Raw genomic sequence first — 22,741 nt, 5'->3', positions numbered from 1 at the left:
GACAGTTTTGAAAAGCAACCATTCTTCTTAAACGATTGCTGCATGATGCTCTTCTAACATCTTGTCCTCTTGTGGAGCATGGTCCCAGGCTGACCGGATCAGTGAAATACTGCTTACATTTGGGAAAATGTTGAATATTTTATGATCTTTCGAGAAGAAGAGTTTCTGGCTTAAAGGGAAGGCATTTTAAAAGTAAGAAAGAAAAAAAAAAGAAAAATCTCAAGCCATCTTGACATCTTTATAAGATGTACACACAAAAAAATTTGAAAATGGAATTCTGTACAATTCAAGACAATAGGAAAAGCCTGGAGGGAGAAGATGGCAGAAAGGCCAGGATGATTGTTGAACTTATTTTAAAAAGTGTCTCTGACCCTAGCAGAAACCCAAACAAGTCAGGATACTGCCAATTGGGATGTCTGGTTGTTTTTTGTTATGTTTTGTTTTTCTAAGAGTATAGTTGATTTACAGTGCTGTGTCCATTTCTGCTGTACAGCATAGTGACCCATATATAAATATATATATATATACACACATTCTTTTTCTCATACTATCTGCCATCAGGTTCTACCCCAAGAGATTGGACATAGTTCCCTGTGCTGTAAGGTAGGACCTCATTGGGGTGTCTCTTCTTTTTCCCATTCTCTGCCCCCCTCTCCCAGAGATGTGCTGTTAAAAGCACCATTCCCAGGCTTCGTTTTCACCACCTGAGTTGGTTTTACAATTGCTTCTTACCAGAGAGGAAATTCAGTGATAAGTCTGCTAGGAAATAGAACATGCCCAGAGAGCGGGCTCAGAACGAGTCGGAGGAGGGGAGAAGTTGGAGGAGAAATAAGGAGTCCGGCTGCCCTGAGCAGAGGAAGCCGCCTCTTCCTCTGAGATCAGCTGCTGTGGGCTCCGAGCTTCTGTGGTCCACTTTCTGAGAAGCCTGTTGTGGGGCAGCCTGGATGTGCAGTGTGTGCAGCGATTCTCTCTGAAGAAGCTTGGGTCATCAGGGAAACTCTTGGGAACCAATGGCATTATTCCTTTAGCTCTCTTTCGTGGGAACCCTCATGGGTTTGGGCTGACATCAGAGCACAGGTGCCATTGTTCTGCATATTTCCCTTGTTTTCCATGAAGCCAGTGGAGTCAGGCTGTTTACGCCTCCCCTCAGCACCAGAGTGATTTCCATGCACATCAGGGAGATCCGGGTGTCAGTTCAGAAAGTACTTGGATCCATCACTCAAGGTTAATAAGACAGAGAATATAGAGGCTTCCCCCTACCATCACACACACTCAAGGTTAATGAGAGAGAGGATATAGTTTTATTTTACTTTTTAATAAGGAAACTTTTCACATTTTAATGGTATAACCCTTTGGTAAAATTGGAAAAGTTGCAAGGTTTTCTCCCATGTTTATTATTCATTTGTTTGGCTTTGGTTTTGGATGTAAAGGTCATGGATGATTTGAAGGAAAGGAAACATTCAGAAGCCGAGGTCTGGGGCTGAGCAAAGTCACAACCCTGTTCAAAACTTCTCCTGAGTACAGAAAGGGGTAGGTTTATGGACAGCAGGAGGGGAGAGAATAACTCACTTGCCAGTTTTCAGCCCCTCTGTCTCAGTGACCTCCGCCTAATCCATCAGCTTCAGCGTGATCCTGCCTCCCCAGGGCATTCAGCCCTGAGTAGCCAATGAAGCATTGGGCATCCTCCCCTCTCCACGGTGAGAGGGGTGGAAGTGGCCACATTCAGGGAGCAGGAGAAAGAGCTTTGTTCCCTGGGACATCAGGGCAAGACTGAAGACAGATAAGGGGTTTAATTAGTAGGTATCAAGAAAGAATTTGAAATTATAAAGAGACACTATTCACCATAACCCAGACATGGAAACAACCTAAATATCCATTGACAGATGAATGGATTAAGAAGATGTGGTATATACACACAATGGAATACTACTCAGCCATAAAAAAGAACAAAATAATGCCATTTGCAGCAACATAGGTGGAACTAAAGACTCTCATACTAAGTAAATAAGAAAGAGGAAGAAAAATAACATATGATATCACTTATATCTGGAATCTAATATATGGCACAAAGGAACCTTTCCACAGAAAAGAAAACCATGGACTGGAAGAACAGACTTGTGGTTTCCAGTGAGGAGGGGGAGAGAGTGGGAATTTGGGGTTAGTAGATGCAAACTATTGCATTTGGAGTGGGTAAGCAATGAGATCCTGTTGTATAGCACTATAGAACTATATCTAGTCACTTGTGATGGAACATGATGGAGGATAATGTGAAAAAAAGAACACATATATATGTATGACTGGGTCGCTTTGCTCTACAGTAGAAATTGACAGAACACTGTAAATCAATAGTAATAGAAAAAACAAAAATCATAAAAAAATAAAGAGGGAGACAAATCATAAGACCAGAAGCCAGCAAGCCTGGGAAGCAGAGGACGAGAGGTATCATGACCAAGGTGTGAGCCTAATACCACCGGCACCTTGAGGTGTCAGAGCTGCTTCGGATAGGTGATGGGTGTTTGCCGGGTGACACGGGGACAGACTGAGGATGACACTGACAGGCTGAGAGGACCAGGCAGCACCTTGGTGTTCATAATGTGTTATCATAATTTGGTTACATCAGACTTTCTTTTGAATGAAACTTTACATTTTTGAGATGACTGTAGATTCATATGAAGTTTTATGTAAGAATACAGTGAAAGCTTGTGTATCTTCTATTTAGATTCCCCTAATGATAACATCTTACAAGCTTCACCCTCCCTCATTTTGACCATAAGATATAAGGTCTCCAGGAGTTCCCGTCACGGCTCAGTGGTTAACGAATCCGACTAGGAACCATGAGGTTGCGGGTTTGATCCCTGGCCTTGCTCAGTGGTTTAAGGATCCGGCATTGCCGTGAGCTGTGGTGTAGGTTGCAGATGCGGCTCGCATCCCGCATTGCTGTGGCTCTGGCGTAGGCCGGCGGCTACAGCTCCGATTAGACCCCTAGCCTGGGAACCTCCATATGCCACAGAAGTGGCCCTAGAAATGGCAAAAAAAGACACCCCCCCCCAAAAAAAAATATATGTATATATGGTCTCCAATAGGCCAAGAAGGATTGGAGAAAGTATAAAACTAAATATTTGAAAGAATGTGGATCTAGTTTTGTTTACCCTTATCCACAGAAAAGGAGAAGAAGAAGAAGAAAAAAAAAAACCTTCTGGGTTGGAGGGGAAAAAAAAGAATTCAAAGAGAAGGTTAAGTGATGCTGGCAAATGTTTAATAGTGTTTAGTAATTTGTAATAGCTTTTTAATGCTTATGCTGTAAGTACTCTTACCACAGCTAATTACAAGCTACCAATGTGCCATGACTCAGTGTGGAGTTGGGAGAGGATACTAACTGTTGGCCTCACAAGTTGGTGTGTGCCAGCTTCCTCTACCACTGTGAGTGACAGTGATGGGCAACATTCTTTGAGAAGGGACCTCACTGACCCTCTTACTCCACTATTTAGCTTTAAGAGGAAGTTGTTAGTAGAGTTCCCATTAATTTTGAATATCTAGGAGTCAAGTGGGCCAAGTCTGTTCTACTCCTGAACAATCAAATTTGTTTCTGGAACTTCTGGGAATTCTGTCCAGAAGAGGTGGAAGTGGATGTGTGGATCAGTGTCCGATACACCCACTGCGTGTCGGACTTTCACTGCGTCTCTACGGGACAGATTAGAATAGAGAAGCGACACTTCCCTTCTCTTCCAGAGAAAGGCAGAGCATTTGGCTGAATGTGAGAGCCTGCATATCAAAGCAAGCTCGTTGTCAGGAGAGGGAACTGAGTTGTATGTGAAGTGAGTTGTACATGACAGTCAAGTGCTGTCATGGGTCTCTCAGTGAGTGTCTGTGTAGATGTCAGTACCAAGAACAAGGGATGGCAAATAAGCATCTCACTGAAAACTAGCTCAGAGTTGATCATAACCAAGGAACCAGTCTAACTCTGCCTTTACTTGTTGTGTGATTTGGGGCATGTCATGACCTCACTTGTCTTGGTTTCCTCATCGGTAAAATGTAGATAATAATGTTGCCTACACTAGTGTGTAAGGATGATTAAATAACGCAAAGTGCCCCAATCATGGCAAGAACTTGAAAAATGCATAGGTTGAACATACTTACAAAAAAAAAGAAGACTTGGAGTTCCCTTCCTGGCTCAGCCATTAATAAAACCGACGAGGATCCATAAGGATGCGGGTTGGATCCCTGGCCTTGCTCAGTGGGTTAAGGACCTGGCGTTGCTGTGAGCTGTGGTGTATGTTGCAGACATGGCTCGGATCCCTCATTGCTGTGACTGGGAACTTCCATATGCCATGAATGTGGCCCTAATAAAAGCAAAAAAAAAAAAAAAAAAAGACTTAAGTATATCCTGTAACTCCATCTCACTACTAAAACCTGTCCTATTAGATACATCTTTTTGCTTTCCAAAAGGAAGAAGAATGACACTTTTCAAAGACCTTCTTATCCATTTTTTTCCTGGAACCCTAGAGATTCAGACTAGAATGAAAGTGTCTGGGGAGGCAGGAGGAAAGATGTGACTTAAAATTAGATCCGGAAGAGTCAAATATCCAAATGTTCATAACTCATACTAGATATAAGGTGATTTTCTTCTTTTCTTTTTCTTTTTATTAGATTTCAGTATTGTTGAGTACATCCATTAATCTGTTTGATTTAGAAACTATTACACTTTTATTGACATTAATGACAATGTACAGAATGAATAAATTAGATGTGAGACCCAAGCATCTACACAAGTGTCAGTACACGTCCATCAGTGGAGTCAAAGGAAGATGACGGAGCATAAACTTAGCATTAGGAAATGTTGAGTAAGGGAGATATATATATATATATATAGTATCTACTCCAAGCCCTGTAACCATGGCAGTGGTATTCGGTGATAAGATTAATTACATTTTGTAAAAGGAGATAAACAGACTCCTCCGTACTTTCGAAGTTTTCATCAGTGGATTGATGTCAGGAAAATCTGTCTGTATGGTACTTTGCATATACTGGTCACTCTCTACAAGTCTATTAATGCCTTCTAAGGCAATCGTTTCTTTAAACTGTGAGAGAAAATTATTTATTTAAAGAAAAATGTATCATTGCTTTAGGGCCTCCAGTGATGTGTACAAAATACAAATTCAACAATTAAATTACATTAAATTAAATTAACTCCGGCAGCTGTAATTTCCCATAAAAAGCACAGCCGAGTATTGGGCATGAGAGAATGACATGTAAAGCCTATTATTTTTTCTTATGGTTTTAGCTACTTAATCTTTTCATTCCCAAAAGAATTGAGATGCTCGAATGTACTTTTTATATGATTTAAAGCTTTCTTATTAAATACACCTATTTGCTTTATCTACTGAATTGTCTATTTGGCACTGTATCATTAATATCTATTTCAACTGAAACATTAAAAAACTAATAACGTGTTAGAAGTACATAACAATAATCTAGTAACTATCAGTGTGAACTGATAACTACCACAAAACAAATTGTCATCATATAATATTGATAATAACTGTTTCAAATGTGTGTATTTTATATCCCTACTTCCACTCTTATCTAATATTAATTGAATGTTATGAGCTCCTTGCAGCCTGGAACTGTTTCACTTTGGGTATCTAGCAGTGGTTGACATATCATACTTGTGATTTGAGTTCAATTGAGTGGCTATATGGTAGTTGGGATGGTGACTTCTCAGTTTTAGTTCTAACTTCTAGTTGGAGGATCGTATGCAGACAAAACACCCTTAGGGGAACTCATCTCCTTCTCCTCCATCTTCTTCTTTTTTTAAATGTGTATTTTATTTGTCCGAATTTCTAAATTTGATTTTTAGCCTACCGATACAGGATGTAATTGATTTTAAGAAGGAAAGATTATCTGGAATTTTCAAATTTACAGGCAGAAATAATTCTGACTGCTGTGTACAGCAGTATATATACCAAAAATCTTCACTTAATGTACCAATTTGTTTAGATAATGATGTTGAAAATAAGAGACAGGCAATCTGGGTTATTCTCCTGGTTCTGGCACTAGCTTCTTTTCCAAATTTAGAAAATTCACCCAATCCCTTTTGGCTCTAATTTACTCACATACAGAGTGCTGATAACATGACTACATGAAAATGTGATAACATGACTATCTAACATAACTTAGTTGGAGTTCCCATTGTGGAGCAGTGGAAACGAATCTGACTAGGAACCATGGGGTTGTGGGAACAACCCCTAGCCTCGCTCAGTAGGTTAAAGATCCAGCATTGCCATAAGCTGCTGTGTAGGTCGCAGACACGGCTCGAATCTGGCATTGCTGTGACTCTAGCATAGGCTGGTAGCTGTAGCTCCAATTAGACCCCTAGCCTGGAAACCTCCATATGCCAGGGGTGCAGCCCTAAAAAAAAAAAAAAAAAAAAAAAAAAAAAGAGCAAAAATAAATAAAATAAAATAACTCAGTCATGAGTTTCAAAATGAAATATATATATATTATGTAAACACTCAAAGTACAGATATTATATATAAGTGTTAACTGTTTTAGTTGTCAAGATGCTATATAAATTGGTTAATACAACTTATGGTTAAACTTTGTAACTTGAGGCATTACAGTTATTTTACCAAGTAAAGATTGTCACACCTTCTAGAAACCTAAAAACAATGTAAAATATGATTTCATGCATTCACTATCTAAGATAGAAAGTGAAAAAGATGTTGATGCTCTGTTTTAATAATAATAACAAAAAAGCAAGTTGCACCAAATATCCACACCAACCCGAGTGTTCTCTGCTCTCATAGGCTCGCACAAGGGAGAATTCATTAACTCTAAAAGCAATCAATCCTTCAATCACCAGGAATCTTTTGAGCTTTCAGAGACCTCTGAGGTTTTCCCACCCCTCTCCATTGGCTTAACACTACCTGGAGTAGAAGAGACGTGTGAGGAGAAATCAATTGGATTTTTCCTTTTCGTAATGTGTGTGTGTGTGTGTGTGTGTGTGTGTGTGTGAGAGAGAGAGAGAGAGAGAGAGAGAGAGAGAGAGAGGGAGGGAGGGAGGGAGAAAGGGAAAGAAAATCATTGATACAAAAGTCTCATAGCTTCTTTCCATATGTACTTTCCCTATTATGCATTAGAAGTTTTGGTGGTTTGGTTAAAACAGATTTTTGGTCAGCACAGCAGTGGGGAGCAAACTATATTTTAAAGGTAGTTCAAAATAAGAGTTGTAATATTGTCTAATGATGTTGGCCTGTTTCTCTGCTGGAATGCCAAAGGACTTTCTGCGGAATTCTCCATTGTGTCTGTGCTTATTATGCCATCCTGTGATGGCAAAGGGAGAACAATAGCTTTTCATTTTTCTGACATATACTGTTATTTTTTGGTGACTGAGCCATGGGCAGCTCTTTTGCTAATTGGGAGGAAAAAGGCAATGTGTGCAGAGTAATTTCTATAAAGCTAAGAGATTTTTCTGAAGACAGCCCCAATTGTGCAGGCTCTCAAGAAGAAAACCACACCCAATGTAGTCTGCTTCACAAAATGTATTGATTTTCTGAGATGTTTTTAGAAGAAAAAAAAAATGAAGAATTCAACTTTGGAAGCTATTGTCAAGAATCTTTTCTCAGCAGCAGGAAAAGGGATTGGAGTCAGAGCGTTGGTTTGGACCCCAGGTCAGCCGCTTAACAGTTTCTTTTCCTCTCTGAGACCTCTGATTAAGTCTCATGCATAGGAAGGGAAATCTGTTATAGACATGTGTGTAAACTGTGACTGTCAGGTCCCCTGAAAGTAGTTCATTTAATAGCATTTACCTGGATGATGGAGTTTGGGGGCGTTCCGCCTTCCTCCACCTGCGTCACGTGGACCTGAGGGCTGGGAAGGACCTTGTAAAGCAGGGCTTCCTTTCTTACTCAGAGTTAGTTCCTCCCTGACTTGACTTCTCCAAAATATTTCACTCTGATGATGACTCTTAGCTATCCTGACCCAAGGGAAGAGCTGTCCTGTTCACAGTGCCACCGACAGACCGGCAGCCTCCTACTGGCATGGGACAGTTTGTCAGAAATACAGACCCCCAGTGTCACCCCAGATTCACTATGGAATCAGAAGCTTTATCATAACAAAGTCACCAGGTGATGTGAAGGTATATTCAAGTCTGAGAAAAACCTGAGTAAAGGATAACAAAGAAAAAAGAGTTGAGAAAAAGCCCTGTGGGATCCATCATGATTTTTCCCACTTTTCTGGCTCTGCTATCATCTACGTCTCATGACTGTAAGTTTCTGGAGGGCAGGGACTAGTCAGTGTCATTCAGCTGCATTTCTAGCCCCTAGTCTAACCATCTAACATACAGTAAATGACAAATGACAACTTATTAAATAAATGACTCCAAAATCTACATCAGGCTCAGATTTCTCCTAAGTCCCAGAATCATGACTTCTGTCTGGGCGTTGCCAGAATGTTTTTTAAAGACCCTTCTAATTTGACATGTGCAAATTGATTTCTTGCTTAAATCTGCTCCAGCTCTGGTGTTCCTTCTCTCTGAGAATAGCACCCTGTTTCTAGAATCATAAACTATTCCTAACTGTACATGCAATCTGTTATCATTTCTTCACTCCCTAATAATTATGGAATCCATTCCTTTTTTTCTAAGTTAGGATACCCATGCTATTCTTTTATTTGTTTGCTTGTTTAGGCATTTTTTTTTTGCCTGATTCATTTTTTATTTAAAAATATGATTTGTGTGTTATTCATCTACATCCTATGAGCACATCAATACTGTATGTTATTACTTATTTTTCAGTTATGAGGTAAATTGACAAAATCGTTAGATATTTAAAGTGTACATCATGATAATTTGATATACGTATACATGATAAAAGGATTCCTCCCATTAGCTAATTAACACATCTATCATCTCATCTATTTGACTTTTTTAATCTCTTAGTGAGTACATTTAAGCTCTACCTTCTTAGCGAGTTTCAATTGCACAATACAGTATTCTCAGAGTTCCCAGCATGGCGCAGTAGTTAACGAATCCGACTAGGAACCATGAGGTTTTGGGTTCGATCCCTGGCCTTGCTCAGCGGGTTAAGGATCCAGCATGGCCGTGAGCTGTGGTGTAGGTCGCAGATGTGGCTCGTATCCTGCGTTGCTGTGGCTGTGGTGTAGGCTGGCAGCAACAGCTCTGATTCGACTCCTAGCCTGGGAACCTCCATATGCCACAGGAACGGTCCTAGAAAAGGCAAAAAGACAAAAAAAAAAAAAAAAAAAAATACGGAATTTTCCACTACAGTCACCATCTTTTACATTAGATCCTTGTAGTCTTTACCAACCTCTCCCTAGTTCCACCACCCCAACTCAGCCTTTGAAAACTGCTTTTTTACTTTGTTTCTATGAATTTGACTTTTTATTAAATTCCGCATACACCATGATACCATGTGGTATTTGTCATTCTTTCTTTTTCTGGCTTATGTCATGAGGGCATAATGCCCTCAAGGTCCAGTCGTGTTGACGCCCGTGGCAGGATTTCCTTCTTTCTCATGACTAATATTTCATAGTATATGCACCCCATCTTCTTTAGCCATTCACCCATTGATAGACACTTAAGTTGTTTCCACATCTTGGCTACTGTGAATAATGCTGCAGTGAACCCAGAGTACTGATACGTCTTTGATACCCTATTTTCATTTCCCTGAATACAGACCCAGAAGTCTTGTCCAATTTACTTTAATGGCACCCTCTGCTTACCACCTTGTCTCTCAAATCTATTTCTTACACTGCCTCCAAAATGATTGTTCAAAAATCTAAACTTTATTGACTCACTTTTTCTTTTTGGCTTAACTAGCTCTTTGTGGCCTTTGAAAGAGAATTGAAACTGTAGAATTCTTTGCAAGGTGCTTCATTATCTGGATCCTGCCTGCTTCGTGAATCTCGTATTTTACCTCTCCCCTCCTTGTACTCTGTAATGCAGCCTCACTCTGTGACCTGTATTTTTATGAGGAATGAGGTTGGATGCTTCTTGCAACCAGAATTGCCATCCTCTCTGCACTGCTTGGTCTCAGACATCTTCACTTTTCCTTCATGATGCTGGCCAGAGCCTTTGGTGTTAAGAAAATGCTGATGCTTCTGATCTAAGGTGCCTCTTCCATTTGTTCTTACAGAGCTTGTGCTCATCTCCAGTGTATGACTTATCATGGCCTATCACAATTGTGTTTACCTATCAGGTTCACTTATGAGCTCTTTTAGAGCAAGTACAGGGACTGTTACCTGTATATCTCCACAAGGTAGTTTAGTGCAGGAATCACTGCCGATCCTTATCTCTCTCTCACACACATTTAAGATTCTTTTTTTTTTTTGGTCTTTTTAGGACCACTCTTGTGGCATATGGAGGTTCCCAGGCTAGAGTTTGAATTGGAGCTGCAGCTTCCAGCCTACGCCAGAGCCACAGCAACATGGGATCTAAGCCACATCTGTGACCTACACCACAGCTCATGGCAACGCCAGATCCTTAACCCACTGAGCAGGGCTAGGAATTGAACCCTCGTCCTCATGGATACTGGTGGGGTTTGTTAACCACTGAGTCACACTGAGAACTCTCACACACGCATTTTTAATTGGTGAATGGGCAAATTGGAGGAAGCAATTCTCCAACAGGGGCTTAGAGAAGAGTTGGAGATTATAAACACCTCCTGAGAGCAGGGATCATCTTTTGTTTACCTTTGAGCTTCAGAGCTTAGCGCAGTGCTTGAAATAGAGTATGCACCCCATAAATATTGATTGAGGAACTAAAGGGATAGAACAATGGGTGAATAGAAGGTGTCAACAAAAGTATTGCTATAAAATGTCAATTATCTGCTTGGCAGAGGCATCGTTGCCATCTATTTCATTTCTCCTGCCTTTGTCTTCTTCTCTCTGCAGCTGGATGTGTTGACAGACATACCTACAAGCCCAGGCCCATGCCAGTTCTGAGCTCGATGTGACAGGGACAGGGCTCAGCAGCCTCAATCCTACATTCCTAGGATTCAGTTTTGTTGATTACCAAGGTCTGGTGCACCATGAATAAGTTCCGGGACTATGTCGGCAACTTATTCATAAGGGCCTTGGGTGAGCAAGAAACACTGGCAGGGTTATTTCATCATCCGTCCTATCAATTTCAATTTCCTCTGCTCTATGCTGGTACATTTCACTTCCTCCACTGGACTTCCTCCATAGGCAGCTTGTAGGTAATTTTTCGTTTCTTTCCATTATCATATCCTGCTACCTGCTCTGTTCTTGAATTATTAGCTTAACCAACTGCTCAGTCACATCTGATACTGAATCTATACACCTTCAATTACCTCTCTCCAACTCTACATTTCATGCAGTAAAATAAGGAGTGGTAATGCTCTTTTATTTTAAATCCAGTGAGGCAAACCTGGCAGTCACTGGGCCATTCCTGGTGAACCATTTTTTAATCCATCAGACAAGTCTATTCATGCTGAATACCTGTCTAAGAATATTCTTCCCCAGACTTATTTTTTTTCTATATAGACATTGACAATATTTTCACACATAATTAACAATATATTTTTATACTGGTAAATTTTTGAAGGCCTTCTTACCCACTATCCTTAAAATGAAATAAATATCCACAAGTTCATACCGCTATAGATATTGAATTAAATAAACAAAAAAGTAGGGGATGGGGGAAGGAAAGCTCTTTCTTACAGAAGAATTCCAATTAATAAATGTGGAAGATGGAGTTCCTTGTGGAGCGGCAGGTTAAGGATCTGGTGTTGTCACCGCAGCAGCTCAGGTTGCTGTTGTGGTGTGGGTTCGATTCCTGGTCGGGGAACTTCCACATGCTGAGGGCATGGCCAAAAAAATGTGGAAGAAATGAGGAAAGTTGAAAATCACAGTGGACAACTAGTAGGGTAATCATTGTTATGGGCAAGCAACACTGATGGATGCCAAAATTCAGGGGCAGAAGTTTGAGGAGAAATGTGATATTCAGAGTCTCAAGTATCTCCCCTCAAATACTTATTAATGATGAAATAATTAATATTACGGTGGAGACATCTGGCAGACATCATCTTATCAGATTCAAGGTGACCATCCTCCCTGATACAATTCGCTGAGAAGAGCACATAATTTCTGTGGCAAAATTGTATGAAATACATCATCTTAAGGTAATCATGAGAAAACATCAGGGCAATAAATCCAACTGAAGGGCATCCTGCAAAATACCTGACTGGTACTCTTCAAAAGTGTCAGTTCATGAGAGGCAAGAAAAGACTGTCATGGACCAGACAGGAGATAGAAGGAATTGTCACAGATTGAAGAAGGTTAAGAAGACACAATAACTTAGTGCAGGAAAAGGAACTGTAGAGGAAAAATTTGTAAAAATTTTACTAGTCTATACTTTAGATGGTAGTATTACCATCTGTTAATTTCTAAGTCTTGGTGATCGTCCTATGATTATGTAAGATGCTAACACTAAGGAAAAACTAAGTCAAAGGTACACAGGCGCTCTCTGTACCATTTCAACAACTTTTCTGAAAGTCTGAATCTATGTCAAAATAAAGAACTTAGGTTAAAAGAAGGTAAATCACTTAAAACAGGGCCTGGCAAAGAGAAAATATCTAAGAAAATCTCATCAGTCATTGCCAATGTCATTGTAGCTTAGTCTGTCTGGTGGCCTTGCCAGGTGTCACCAAGGATGTGTACGAACCCCACTGCCCATAGCTGCAGTCTGCCCCAAACCTGAGCCCTGTGTGACGAAGGCCCTGTGACTAATACCTCATGCTTTCCAGAAAAAGGATGGGAAAACTGGGCTCTAGTCCTCTGTCCTGAAACATGTAGGAAAGTAAAACAAGAAATCCTTATTCCTTCCCTTATCTGTATGTCTCCTTTGAGAGACTGCTTGAAGGTCTCTGACTGTACATGGAGAATTCTAGCAAGATTGCTCTGAGATAGCCAAGATGAACCCTTGCATGGGAGGCCATATTTCTCTAATTGTCCAGAGCTCTTTGATGGCACTGCCTCAACAGATAAGAAAAAAGTTGTTTTCGAAAAGCATTTGACAAGGTTTCACATAGAAGATTTATATCTAAAGCAGACCCAGGGAATAGGAGGGAAAATAGCACATTGTTGCAGAAAACTAATTTAAGCGTAGTAGACAAAAGGCAGCCATAGAGCAAGGTCGGCTTCAAAGGGGGTTAGAAATAGCGGGACTTCCAGAGCCCTGGGAATCAGACCTACATATTTGGGGACACGTTGCAGAGGAGAAAAGATCATCGAATTTGCTGGTAATACTAACATAGACGTCTTAGCAAGTAATAAGGTGCAATATTATCAGATTGAGAAGGATTTGAATCGCGGGTGATTAAGGCAGAGAATGCCAAATGCAGTTCAGGTAGAAAGATACAAACTAATAAGTATAGGATCAAGGAGCCAATTATGCAGAACATGCACCCAGAAAAGGATTTGGAGGATATTGTGGGAAAATCTACAAAACCATCAGCGTAGAGCCCCACTGCGTTAGAAAAAGCAACCCAGATTTACTAGGTTATCTCATCAAAGGGGAAGGAGATGAGAAGAGAGAGTGATACAGCACCATTGTAAGGCATTTACTTGATTCCTACTTTGAATGTAGTGTCCACTGCTGGACTGAACAGAAAATGAAAGAGACTAGGCTTGGGGATGGGTGATGCAGTCAAGGGAAACATTTAATTGGGAACCTATTTCCATTTCGGTCTTATTGGGAAAAAAGGGATTTAAGAGTAGAGGTTTTAAAAATAGAGTATTCTCAGGAAAATTTTTGAAATACAGAACATGGTAGACACATTATTGTTTAATTGCATATGCCCTGTTGTAATGATAGGCTCAAATCTCTTTTAAAGGACTCAACTAAGAAAGTTGACTCTACTACCAATGTGTTGGTATGTGCATATAAAGGGAAAACTCAGCCCCAGGGTTAATACAGGGGAACCAGAGCAGAACTATTTAATGCTACAGACAAGAAAAAGCTGTCAGGAAAAGCTGGGGAAGTAAAAGTGCAAATGAATTGAAGAGACACTTCAACTTATTTTTGGTGAAGGAGGTGATTAAAAGTCATTGCTAAAAAAAAAAAAAAAAAATCACAGAGAAAAGGAAGCGAGAACAAATTTTAAGTGACCAGTTTTGACAAGCAAAATTTTCCTAATTGCAACATCTTCATATATATATATACTAGATGGTAGTTATATAAACAAGCCTTGAAGGTTTCGACTTATTCATATTCCTGTGCCTTGACTTTCGGATTCTGCCACAGGGAGTGTGGATCCATTTTAATAGGAGAACAGTGTGTGCCAATTCCACGTAGTTCAATCTAGCATTTTGTTTCACATGGTCTGCTGGACTCCATATGTATGAGGAAAGCATGGAGTTCTGGCTGCACTGGCACGCAGAAGTCAAGTGAAAGCTGAAGCAATTTTACTGGTGATTTAGGATGCAAAAATAATTTTCAGCTGAAATATGCAGACCACTAAAGCAAAGTACTGAGCCTTGTTTACCCTTTGATGCAGCGATGTGGTTATCTCAGTTTTCCACTTTACTTTGCATGATAAAGAATCACAGAAATTTCTAGCCGGAAGGGACCTTAAGCATCATCTAGTACAATCCTCTTAAATTCCCGATAAGGCAAATGAGAAACAGAGGGATTAAGAAATTTACCCAAACTTTCAAAGGTACTTAGAAGCAAGCCCCAAACTAGATTCTTGATTCCTAATCCAGCAGTCTCACATTCAGAGTTGTGGTCTCCTAAATGCATAAACCAAATTTCACAATATAATCCTGAATTTCTGCAATTATGTTTACTATGTGTCTTATTTTGTCACGTTCTTTGGAAGTGGGACATCTAGAGTTACTTGCAGCACTACAGTCTAAGCCAATTGGAGAGTGACACCAGGGGTTAAGAGGAACATGTCATCTCTAGGACAAGAGTTACCCTTGACTATTAAGCTGGGAAGGGATACACTAGTTCTTGAGTAGGCATAGTCCTTCATGAAGAACCATGTGCCAGAGAGGAAGCATTGACTTGGGGGTCAAAAATCACATTGTATCCAGTGACAGCTTCACTGCAACCTAGTGCACCTTGGGCAGATCAAGTGTTCTTCCTCCCTCTTGGTCCTTACATGAGAGAAAAGGACTAGATGGTCTACAAAGTTCCTAAAAACTGTAAGATTTGAACACATGATTACAGTAAGGATGCTTTCTAGGTAGAGGATGAGGAGGTAGAGGAGATGTGGTGAAGAAGGAAAGTGTAAAAGTATAGAAAGTGTAGAAGTGGAGTGTAGAAGGCAGAGAAGGCAGTAAAGATGACATTGGTGTGTGGTAGGGTTTACAGTTGGGTGTTCTTGAGGAGAGCACTGTATTGGAAATCAACCTGCAGTTTCTCCATAAATCCAGCATGCACATTTTTCCTTCTAAAGCAGACTATATTCCGTTTTTGTTTTCCCTTTTTTTTTTTTTTTTTGGTCTTTTTAAGGCCGCACCCACAGCATATGGAAGTTCCCAGGCTAGGGGTCGAATCAGAGCTGTAGCCACCAGCCAACGCCAGAGCCACAGCAACGCGGGATCCAAGCCGTGTCTGCAACCTACACCACAGCTCAGGGCAACGCCGGATCCTTAACCCACCGAGCGATACCAGAGGTCAAACCTGAGTCCTCGTGGATACTACTCGGGTTTGTTACCACTGAGCCACGACTGGAACTCCTAGAAGGGATCTTTTTTATTTAGGCATCATGATATGTGGAAATATGTACTAAAGCATTTTAACGTACCATCACCCGCAGTGTAGCAAGATGTTCACATTATGAGAAAAATCCATGCTCCTGAGCCCAGGTGAAAGAACATCTCTCAGCTTGTGCTCTCTAGGACCTTGGAAGTGGAAGTACAGAATCCAGTGCACCTGGGACAGGAGGTGAAATATTTATACAACTCTCAATTAGGAAAGGTTTTCTTCATTCATCCTTTGAGAGTGCCTTCCCTTAACCCAACTGGCTTACCTTAAGCTTTGCTCACTTATTAATTTGTCATTGTCTCCTGCCTCTATCTTGTTAAAATCTCAAGATAAAGTATTAATATCAACATAACATGATATCTCATGTGGATTTACAGAATTAATCTTACAAAAGAAGGGCTCTGTACCTATTGGAAACTTTTCATGCATATTCTTTAAATGTTCTGCCAGGAGAACTTTGCTTTTACTCGTGAAGAGATGTTAAATTATTCAAACAACTGCTGGGTTACATGTTCAAAGCAGGGTGAGAGAAATGGAATCTTTCAAGTAGCATTTGATTATTGGGTACTGAAATGGGAGCAGCCCCAACTGATGCCTGACTTGAACTTTGCACTGTTATGGTAAGGTCTCCATAAGAGTTAGGATTGCCTGCAATACTTGTTTTCTGAGTGGATGGTGCTATAATATTGAAAAAAATATATATATATATTTACCAGCAGTTTATCAACATTCTGGAATATGTCTACCAGTGGGCATGAGATGGTGTGATCCATAATTTTTTCTGTAATATTTTGGATTCCGCTGAAGGGTTTTTATAAAATGTTTGGTTCTGTATGCTTTTCAAGCAATGTAATAACAATTAAATAAAAGACGTAGTAAGGCTCCAAAGACATGGCTTTAATGGTCTTATTCACTAGTTCAAAGCTTTACAAGCCAAAACTTTTAGAATTAGCTGCTATTCATGGCTATAATAGTAGATATGTATACTTCTTCATTTTCTTGCTATCTTTTTTCTTGTAATTTATTCCTAAAGAGTGATGTTTTGATATTGTCTGAAGGAGATTGCGATTCATTTATATGTGGTCAGATCTGTATTGCAAAGCTTATGCTATACAGTAATTTTGGTGATATATTAAATAGTATTTAATAATAAGGAAAATCAGAAAATATTTTGGTGATTACATAATTAGAAGAGCTTTCTTCTTCTTCTTCTTCTTCTTTTTTTTATGGCTGCATCCATGACATGTGGAAGTTCCCCCAGGACAAGGGATTGAATCTGAGCCACAGCTGTGAAATTTGGAGCAGCTGCAGCAATGCCAGATCCTTTAACCCACTGCATCAGGCTGGGGATCAAATCCGCACCTCTGCAGCAACCTGAGTAGCTAAGTCTGATTCTTAACCCACTGCCCCACAGTGGGAACTCCTAGAAAAACTATTTCTTGTGTTTCATATAAAATCTATGTTTTTATGCTCAAGAGATAGGTCCACTGATATCTTACGATTATGTAGGTATTTCTAAGATGCTTAAATCTCTAAATTTTAATTATAATTAAATGTAATGACTACCCATCACTGATATTTGAATAACTATACATGGATGCTTCCTTAGTATATTGTCATATGGAACATTCACATGAAAGAGTAAATTTGATGAAATTCAGTCATTTTTTTCAGCTATTTAATATCAACCAGAATACTTTTGCCACCTTGAAAGTTAGAAAAAAATACAAACATCTGTGAAATTAATAACATTACATTAAAGGTAATGCAGTCTATGTGTTTTTCATACATTACACCTTGAAGGAATAGATTTCCAAGGTTATTGGATGTGGGATTCCACTCAATCCCAGATTATCTGGTAAGTGTTGAAATTAAGCAGAACATAGGCTTTTACACAAAAAGTATGTTAAACCTCCAAAACTGTTTCAAAATTTGCATTTAGAATATAAAATAGTCATCTAATAATTATAGATATTCAGACTGACAAGGAAGAAAAGACACAATGAAAACTCCTGCAGAAACTTTTCACTTACCTAGGCACCCTCACCCATTTTACTCAATATTATTTTTACCGAGAACGACCATACCAAATATAACCCACCGCAAAAAAAAAAAATAAAAAGTTTTGCTTCTTGCTTCGCCTACAGTGCCAGGGGGATGGATTTAATGATCTTATAGGCCTTTTCAATCTCTCTAATATTTGTGAAACGGCAACTGTCAATGTTGAACAAGAAATTGCTGAAATAGCACAACTTTTCGAAATGGATCATATCTCATAGGACAAGAGCCCAGAAATGGAAAGAACAACCATAAACCTCACCGAAACTCATCTCAACAGGATGCCAACTTTACTCTTCAGTTAATAAAAACAACCAACTTTAAAAATGCTGTCAGGGAGTCAAAAATCAGCCATTTTGAAAATCTCAGTACCAACTGCTGTGTGTCCAAGAATACAGTGACTCTTAGTGTGTATATTTTTCACGTTGGGCTCTGCTGTTGCCTGACCATTTGGTTTATATTTATGTCTGATTAAGAAGTATGGTCAATTATGAATATCCTAGATGCAATTAAGTTAAATGTGAGGTATTGCTTAGACTGTGCCTATTTGTTGACGAATGGAAGCATATATTTTTGTGACAACATTTAAACAGATTTCCATATCTATGGAAACTGGGAGTTTCCTGATGGCTCTGTGAGTTAAAGATTTGGAACTGTCACTGCTGTTGTGCAGGTTTGATCCCTGGCCCAGCAATTTACACATGCCAGTGGAGTGGCTAAAGAAAAAAGAGAGAGAAAGAAAACTGATACAAAATTTCCAGATGACCCAATCATTGGACTTGTCAAACACAAATTTTAAAATAACTCAAAGTATCATGCTCAAGAAAATGTATGACAAAATGAAATATTTCACTGGAAACCCAACATCCATAAAAAGAATAAAATGGAAAGTGTTGGAGTTCCTGTCATGGCTCAGCAGAAATGAATCTGACTAGCATCCATGAGGATGCAGGTCCAATCCCTGGCCTCGCTCAGTGGGTTAAGGATCCACATTGCCCTGAGCTGTGGTGTAGGTCACAGATGCGGCTCGGATCTGGTGTTGCTGTGGCTCTGGCATAGGCCGGCAGCTATAGCTCTGATTCGACCCCTAGCATGGGAACCTCTATATGCCATGGGTACAGCCCCAAAAAGACAAAAAAAAAAAAAAAAAAAAAAAGGAAAGTGTAGAATCACACAATGCAGTAATAGAAATTAAAAACCATTAAGTGAATTTGGAGTTCCCATTGCAACACAGTGGATTAAGAATCAGACCGTGGCAGCTCAGGGTTGCTGCGGAGGCACAGGTTTGATCCCTGGCCCAGCACGAAGGATCTGGCATTGCTGCAGCTGTGGCATATGTCACAGCTGTGGCTCAGAATCAATCCCTGACCCAGGAACTTCCATATACTGTGGGTAGAGCCATAAAAACAAAAACAAAACAAAAACTAGTAAATGCAATTGATGACTTACTGGACACAGCAGAAGAATGGTACTGTAAACTTAAAGGCAGGATAGTGGAAAATATCCAGACTTAAATATAAAAATCAAAAAGGATGGAGAATTTGTAAAAGGGTATAAGAAACATAGTGGTAAAGGGAAAATATATGTTCAACTAAGGTCTCAGAAAGGCAGGAAAGAGAAGTTTGATAGAAGCGATATTTGAAAAAGTAATGACAAAAACATATTTCCAAACCTGATAAAAGAAATCAACTCATAAATTCAAGAAGAAATATGAAACCCAAGTAGAATAAACACAAAAAAAACCACTCCTAGACACATCATAATAATATTTCTGAAAGAGAAAGACAAAGTAGAAGTTAAAAGAAGCCAGAGGAGAATAAAACACATTACCTTCAAGGGGGAAACAATAAGGAAAATAATTTCTTATAAGAAACAGTAAATGCCAGTTGCAATAAAATGACAATTTTAAAGAGCAGAAAAAAAGATGACAACTTAAAAATTTTATACTCTAGAAAATTATCTTTCAACAGTGCCAGTAAAATATAGAAATTTGCAGACAAGAAAACACTGACATAATTTAATTCATTGCCAGTAAATCTGAATTGAAGGAAAAAAACGAAGGGACTTTTCAGGCAGAAGAAAAATTATTCTAGTCAGAAACACAAAACTGCTGGAAGTAATGAAACAAGATAAAGGTAAAAACTCTGTGGGTAAAAGTAAATGAATATTGACTGAGCAAAATATAAGCATAGTGTTTTGAGACCCCAAATGCATATAGAATTCAAAGGCACGATAATAAGGAAAAAATGTTGTAGCTTGGGGAGAAGAAAATGCATATAAACTATTTATCAAAACAGACCATATTCTGGGCATAATAATAATCTCCAAAAACTTTCAAAGTAACAAAATCATTCACAGTATGTTTCAGATCATGGTGGAATTAATCTTGAAAGCAATAGTAAAAAGTTCACTTAAAACCCCCAAATATTGGAGCTTAGGGAAATTAGAAGTAGCAATTGACCAAATATTAATTAATTCTCAGTGGGCAACAGAAAACATTTTTACTGTATAGTTGTAAAGATAGATATGACAAGACTTGTAAGATGAAACTAACCTGGTAATTAGAATGAAATTTGTAGTTGTATATTTAAAGAGTAAAAAGGGTGAAAATCCAATCATCCTAATATTGTCTCAAAAAGTTAGAAAAAGGGCAGCAAAAACAAAACAAAACAAAACAAAAAACAACAAATAAAATAAAAGGAAGGAAATAAAGACTATACAGAAATAAATGAAATAGAAAGAAAATAACACGGAGAGAGTTAACCATACCACAAATCAGTTACTTGAAAAGAATAGCATAATTGATGAATATCTGTCAATAATTATCAAGAAATAGAAGAACAAATTCCTAATCTCAGGAACTGAAAAAAGAACCAGTGTAGAATCTTCAGATCATACAAATGTTATTAAAAACTTTAATGTGAAAATTTAAATAAAAGAAAAATTTTCTAGGAAAACCATTTATTCAAATTGATACAAGACAAAATAAACTGAAAACTCTTCAATAAATTTAATCTCCATTTAAAAGCCTCTACAGACCCCAGCATTCCAGGCTTAGATGATTTATTTCTTCATTAATTCTTTCAAATATTTGTGGAAGAAATAAAACCATTCTTATACAGATTCTTCCAGAGGATACAAATAGAGGGTCCACTGCCAAATTGAATTAATTACAAGATCAATGTGATCATAACACTGTAACCTGGCATGTATATTGAAAGAAATGAAAATTACACTCCAATCTCACTTATGAACATAGACTTAAAAGTATCAAACAACATATTAGCAAATTGAATCCAGCAATAAATAAATAGAATAATATTTCATGACTTAGTTGAGCTGATTTCAGGAATGTAAGGTTGATTAAAGTTTGAAAATTAATCAAGTAATTCACACATTAGCAAGAATAGATCAGAAAATACATGATCTCATTAAAAGCAAAATAATTTTATAAAATTCAATACTTAGTAATTTTAACATATAAAATAGAAGTAAAAAATTCTTAATCTGATACATGATATCTGCAAAAACAAACAAAACCTCTAGCACACTTTAGATTTAGAGCTGAAAGGTTAAATGTTTATGAAGAATGAGACAGGGATAGCCACTGTGTCTTTGCTAATCAAACTAAGGTTTGTATATTGACAACATCTGTATCACTAGGGAGGTTGTTAAAAATGTAGAATCCAGAGTTCCCATCAAGGCTCAGCAGAAACAAATCTGACTAGTATCCACGGGGACGCAGTTTTGATTCCTGGCCTCGCTCAGTGGGTTAAGGATCCGGCATTGCTGTGAGCTGTGGTGTAGGTCGCAGACATGGCTTGGATCGGGCATTGCTGTGGCTGTGATGTAGCCTGGGAACCTCCATGTGCCGCAGGTGTGGCCCTAAAAAGACAAAAACAAAAAACAAAAAACACCAAAAAAAAACCCCTATAGAATCCTAGGCCCCACTCTAGACTTACTTCCTTAGAATTTACATTTTAAGAAGATCACCAGGAGTTTGTTTTTTTGTTGTTGTTGTTGTTTTTTTAATTAAAAATGTTTTTTTTGGCCCATGGCATGTGGAAATTCTGGGGCCAGGGATTGAATCTGTGCCACAACAACAACCCAAGCCACAGCAGTGACAACGCAGGATCCTTAACCCAAAGATTCGCTGAGAAACTCCCCTCCAGAAGTTTTATATGCATCTTGAGCTATGAGAAGGATTTCTTTAAACCACTTAAATTTCTTACAGTCCTCTGATCTATGTTAAAACTGGAGGTTTTAACAATTGCAGTAAGACAAATACATAACATGCACAGGGCTAAAAAGAGAGAAAGTAATGTGTCATGATTCAGGAAAACAGGAGAATATATGTAGAAAATCTCGAGACTCTAAAGATAAATTATTAGATAACAAGTGAATTTGGCAAAGCTGCTAGAGGCACACTTAATATACAAAAATTAAAAGTGTTTCTATTCATGGTAAGAAGAAACAATAAACTTGGAATTTTAAAATGGTACTTAAAAAGAAATAAGAAAAATATTTTTTGTGGTGAAACCTATAAAACATTATTGAAAGAAATTTGGAAAAACCTAAATTTTTCATACCATATTGTTGTGTTGGAATATTTGACACTGCAAAAATGCTGTTCTACAAATTCATCTAAATGAAGCCACAATTTCAATAGAAGTTCTAAAATTTTTTTTTGGTGGGAAATAATAAGCCTCAAAAATTGAGTCCAAAATTAGTTTGACAATAAAAAGTTTCAAGAAAAAAAAAAAAGCCTTTGAATAAAAAGAACAAATTCGGAAGGCTTACTCTACTTGACATTGAGATTTACTAAAAAACTATTGTATTATATTACAGTATGGTAAGCACACTGGGCAGGCAGATGGACCAACAGAACAGAATACAGTCCCAAAATGTATGCAAGTCATCTGAATTTTG

The 22,741-nt window shown here is 38.5% G+C and overlaps 1 protein-coding gene and 1 long non-coding RNA gene across 7 annotated transcripts in view; one reads left to right on the top strand and one right to left on the bottom strand.

Moving 5' to 3' along the window:
- The window catches only part of LOC146403865 (uncharacterized), a 391,328-nt gene that overhangs the window by 205,803 nt on the left and 162,784 nt on the right, over window positions 1-22,741 (top strand). The gene's annotated exons all lie outside the window — the stretch shown is intronic.
- The window catches only part of LOC146403866 (uncharacterized), a 59,433-nt gene that overhangs the window by 6,644 nt on the left and 30,048 nt on the right, over window positions 1-22,741 (bottom strand). For both annotated transcript variants that reach the window (XR_014843730.1, XM_085022290.1), the window contains one exon: window positions 15,795-15,922. The gene's annotated coding sequence lies outside the window, so the exon portion shown is untranslated. Of the gene's footprint in view, window positions 1-15,794; window positions 15,923-22,741 lie in introns of those variants that run through there.

Source organism: Sus scrofa, chromosome 4, assembly GCF_054392235.1.
Source record: "Sus scrofa isolate SSC_HxYL_T2T_F1_AM1 chromosome 4, Sscrofa_HxYL_maternal_Yorkshire_Landrace_v2.0, whole genome shotgun sequence".
Lineage (NCBI taxonomy): Eukaryota > Metazoa > Chordata > Mammalia > Artiodactyla > Suidae > Sus > Sus scrofa.
The sequence above is the reverse complement of the archived record's forward strand: the minus strand, read 5'-3'. Positions and strand labels throughout refer to the sequence as shown.